Consider the following 5321-nt stretch of genomic DNA (forward strand, 5'->3'; position numbering starts at 1 on the left):
GGGCCTGGACACAACAACAAAGAACAAAACAACACAATGTAAACAAACACTACTTCCTATGGGACTGGAATGATCCAACACTCAACTGTACAATTGTAGCATAGACTCTCACACTGGTAGGTCACAACAGGCCAGTTTTCACAATTAGGGCAGGTTGCACTGACCCAGATTCAGCCTGCTGCCGGACTAAGTGGTAACAGTAGTAGTAGTAGCGGTAGTGGTGTAATAGTAATAGTACTAGTGGTGTAGTAGTAGTAGTAGTAGCAGCGGAGTAATAGTACTAGTGGTGTAGTAGCAGAGTCAGCCAGCGAATAGTAGTAGTAGTAGCAGCGTGAGTAAGTAGCAGTAGTAGTTAGCAGCAGCAGCGTAATAGTACTAGTGGTGTAATAGTGTAGTAGTAGCAGCGGAGTAATAGTAGTCGTCAGTAGTAGCAGCAGCAGCGTAATAGTACTAGTGGTATGAATAGTTAGTAAGTAGCAGCGAAATAGTAGTAGTAGTAGCAGCGGACGTAATAGTAGTAGTGTAGTAGTAGCAGCGGAGTAATAGTAGTAGTAGTAGTAGGTAGCGCGGAGTAATAGTAGTAGTAGTAGAGTAGCGGAGTATATAGTAGTAGATGCAGCGCAGATAATAGTACTAGTAGTAGCAGCGGAGTAATAGTACTATGGTGTAGTTAGCCAGCGGAGTAATAGTAGTGTAGTAGTAGCAGCAGCGGAGTAATAGTAGTATAGTAGTAACATCGGAGTATTAGTATAGTAGTACATCGGAGAAAATAGAGTAGGAGTTAGCGCGAATAAGTAGTAGTAGTAGTAGCAGGAGTAATAGTAGTAGTAGTAGCAGGCGGAGTAATAGAGTAGTAGTAGCAGCGGAGTAATAGTAGTAGTAGTAGCAGCGGAAAAGTAATAAGTATAGTAGTAGCAGCGGAGTAATAGTAGTAAGTAGCAGCGGGATAATAGGTAGAGTAGTAGCAGCGGAGTATAGTATTAGTAGCAGCGGAGTAATAGTACTAGTGGGTGTAGTAGCAGCGATAGTAGCAGTATAAGCAGCAGCGGAGTAATAGTAGTATAGTAACATCGATAATAGTAGTAGTAGTAGTAGCAGCAGAGTAGTAGTAGTATAGTGTAGTAGTAATAGTAGCAGCAGCGTAATAGTACTAGTGTGTAGTAGTAGTAGTAGCAGCGAGAATTATACTATAGTGGTTGGTAATAGTAGTAGTAGTAGCAGCGAGTAATAGTACTAGTGGTGTAATAGTAGTAGTAGTAGCAGCGGAGTAATAGTAGTATAGTAGTAGTAGTATAGCAGTCAGCAGCAGCGTAATAGTACTAGTGGTGTAGTGTAGTAGTAGACAGCGGAGTAATAGTACTAGTGGTGTAATTAGCAGCGGACTAATAGTAGTAGAAGTGAGCAGCGGAGTAATAGTAGTAGAAGTAGCAGCGGAGTAGTAGCAGTAGTAGTAGCAGCAGCAGCGTAATAGTACAGCGGTGTAATAGTAGTAGTAGTAGTAGCGGTAATCTAGTAGTAGTAGTATAGTAGCCGGTGTAATAGTAGTAGCGGTGTATAGTTAGTAGCGTTGTAATAGTAGTAGCGGTGTAATACGTAGTAGCGGTGTTATAGTAGAGTAGTAGCGGTGTAATAGTAGAGTAGTAGCGGTGTATAGTAGTAGTAGTAGTAGCGGTGTTTAATAGTAGCGGTGTAGATAGTGGTATTTGTATAGTAGTAGCGGGTCTGTAATATAGTAGCCGTGTTATTAGTAGTAGCGGTGTAATAGTAGTAGTAGAGTTGTGTAATAGTAGTAGTAGTAGGGTGTAATAGTAGTAGTAGTAGTCATTGTAATAGTAGTGAAGTAGTAGTAGTAATAGTAGTAGTAGTAGTAGTGTAATAGTAGTAGTAGTAGTAGCGAGATATGTAGTAGTAGTAGTATAGTAGTAGTAAGTAGTAGTAGGGTGTATATTAGTAGTAGCGGTGTAATTAGTATACGTATGTAGTAGTAGTAGCTGTATAGTATAGTAGTATGTAATAGTAGTAGTAAGTAGTGAGTAGTAGTAGTAGTAGTGTAGTAGTGTAGTAGCAGTTTTGGATTGTAATAGTAGTAGCGGTTGTAATAGTAGTAGTAGTCGAGTTGATATAGTAGTAGTAGTAGTAGTGTAATAGTAGTAGTAGTAGTAGTGTAATAGTAGTAGTAGTAGTAGTAGTAGTAAGTAGTAGTATAGTAGTAGTGTAATAGTATGTAGTAGCGAGTAGGGTTAGTAGTCTGTAGTAGAGTAGTAGTAGTAGATAGTATAGTAGTACGGTGTAATAGTAGAGTAGTAGTAGCGGTGTAATAGTAGTAGTAGTATAATAGTAGTAGCGGTGTAATAGTAGTAGTGGTATAAAATAGCAGTAGAGTATAGTCGTGTATTATAATAATAGTTAGTTGGAGTGTAATAGTGGTGTAATAGTAGTAGCAGCATAGTGTATTAGTGGAAGTGTGGGTGTGGTAGTGGAATAGTAGCATCAGTAGTAGTAGTGGTGTAATAGTGCTCAGCAATAATGTTGATAGTCCTAGTAGTAGTGGTGTAGTAGTACGCATCAGTAGTTAGTGTGGTTGTAAGTAGTAGCATCAGTAGTATAGGTTGTGTAGTAGTATATCAGTAGTGAGTAAGTGGTGTAGTAGGTAGATAATCTAGTAGTGTAGTGGTAGTAAGTACAATCAGTAGTGTAAGTGGTGTAATAGTAGTTAGTCTATGGGTATAGTTAGTAGTGTAAGTGGTGTATAGTAGCATCAGTATGGTATGGTGTAAGTAGTATAATCAGTAGTGGATAGTGGTGTACGTAGTAGCCTCAGTAGTGGTAGTGGTGTAGTAGTAGCATCAGAGTGGTGAGTGAGTACATGTGTAAGTAGTGTATCAAGTAGTAGTAGTGGTTGTAGATTAAGCGGTAGTAAGTGGTGAGTAGTGCATCAGTAAGTCAGTAGCATCAGTAGTAATGGTGGGTGTAGTAAGTAGCATCAGGTAAGTATGGGTAGTATAGTAGTAAGTGAAGGTGTTAGTAGTAGATGAGAATAGTTAGTAGTTAGTAGTAGTGGTGTTATGTAGTAGTAATGATGTATTAGTAGTATCAGTGTAGTGATGTAGTAGTAGCATTAGTAGTAGTATGGTGGTGTAGTAGTTAGCATCAGTAGTAGTAGTTGAATAGTAGAGTCAGTAGTACGTAGTGGTAGTAATAGCATCAGTAGCAGTAGTGGTGTAGTAATAGCATCAGCTAGAGTAGTGGTGTAGTAATAGCATCAGTAGCAGAGTGGTGATGATCAGTCATGCAGTAGTAGTATGATCAGTATCATAGTATAGTGGATAGTAAGCATCAGTAGTAGTAGTGGTTAGTGTAGATCAGTATAGTAGTGGGTAGTATAGCATCGTTAGTAGTGGGTGTAGTAATAGCGAGTAAGTGTCAGTCAGAGTAGTAGGTGTAGTAATAGCATCAGTAGTAGTTGTGGTGTAGTGAATAGTAGCATATAGTAGATGGTTGTATGAAATAGTAAGCATCAGTAGTAGTAGTAGTGAAATAGTAGCACAGTAGTAGAGTTGGTGGTAAGTAATAGCATCAGTAGCAAGTAGTGGTGTATTGTAGTAATAGTCATGGTGTGTGTAGATCGAAGTTTTAGTCATCATGTGTATGTGGTAGTAGTTAATATATATAGGTTAGTCTAGACGAGTATCAGTAGTAGTAGTGGTGTAGTGGATGTGAGTCAGATCGAGTGGAGTATGAGTAGTAGTAGTGGTAGTAGTAGCATCATAGTATAGTGGTGTAGTATAGCATCAGTAGTAGTAGTGTGTCAGTAGTGCATCAGTAGTAGGAGTGGTTAGGAATAGTGCTCGTAGTAGTAGTGTGTAGTAGTAGCATCAGTAGTAGTAGGTGTAGTGAGTAGCATCAGTAGTTAGTAGTGTTGTGAGTAGTAAGCATCAGTAGTAGTAGTGGTGTAGTGAATAGTAGCATCATAGTAGTAGTGGTGTAGAGTAGTGCATCAGTAGTAGTAGTGGACGTTATAGTGCATCAGTAGTAGTAGTGGTGTAGTAATTGATCAGTAGTCAGTGTGGTTGTAGTAGTAGCATCAGTAGTAGTATTGTTTTTATAGTAGTAGCATCAGTAGTAGTATAGTTGTGTATAGTAGCATCCAGTAGTAGTAGTAGTGGTGTGTAGTAGTAGCGATCAGTGTAGTAGTAGTGGTTTAGTAGTAGCGATCAGTAGTAGTAGTAGTGGTGGTAGTTAGCATCAGTAGTAGAGTAGTGGTTGTATAGTAGCATCAGTAGTAGTAGTTAGTGAATAGTAGCGATCAGTAGATAGTGGTGATAGTAATAGCATCAGTAGTATAGGGTGTAGTAATAGCATCAGTTAGATAGTGTTGTGATAATAGCACAGTAGTAGTAGTTGGTTGTAAAGTATATCAGTAGTATAGTGAGTGATAATAGTTAGCACAGTTTAGGGGGTAGTGGTGTAGTAGTATAAGCAGTAGTAGTATGTGTAGTAGTAGCATCAGTAGTGGTAGTGGTTGTGTAGTAGCATCAGTAGTGGTAGTGTGTAATAGTAGCATCAGTAGTAGTAGTGGTGTAATAGTAGGCATCAGTAGGGTAGTGGTGGTATAGTATAATAGTAGTGGTAGTGGTTTAGTAGTAGCGATCAGTAGTAGTGGTGTTAGTAGTAGCATCAGTGTTAGTGGTTTGTGTAGTAGCATCAGTAGGTAGTTAGTGGAGTAGTAGTTACATCAGTAGTAATAGTAGTGTTTGTAGTAGTGCCATCAGTAAGTAGTAGCATCAGTTAAGTAGTGGTTGTAGTAGTAGCATCAGTAAGTAGTTAGTAGTGGTGTAGTAGTAGCATCAAGTAGTAGTACGTAGTAGTAGTAGTAGTGTGTAAGTTAGTAGTTAATAGTAGTGGTGTAGTAGTAGTATCAGTAGTGTAGTGTAGTAGTAGCATCTGTGTATGTGGGTAGTTAGTACATCTAGTAGTAGTGAATAGAGCATCAGTAGTAGTAGTGGGTGTAGTAATAGCATCATAGCAAGTAGTGGTTAGTAATAGCATCAGTAGCCATAGTGTTGTAGTGAATGCATCAGTAGCAGTAGTGGTGTAGTAATAGCATTTCAGTAGCATCAGTAGTAGTATGGTGTGTAGTGCATCTATAGTAAGTTGGTTGTATAGTAGCATCATAGTAAGTAGTGGTGTAGTATAGCTATCAGTATAGTAGCATCAGTAGGAGTGTGTTGTAGAATAGCATCAGTAGTAGTAGTGTGTAGTGAATAGTAGCTCAGTACAGTAGTGTGTAGTGAATAGTTAGCATCAGTTATCTCTCTCTT

Source organism: Salvelinus sp. IW2-2015, linkage group LG3, assembly GCF_002910315.2.
Source record: "Salvelinus sp. IW2-2015 linkage group LG3, ASM291031v2, whole genome shotgun sequence".
NCBI lineage: Eukaryota > Metazoa > Chordata > Actinopteri > Salmoniformes > Salmonidae > Salvelinus > Salvelinus sp. IW2-2015.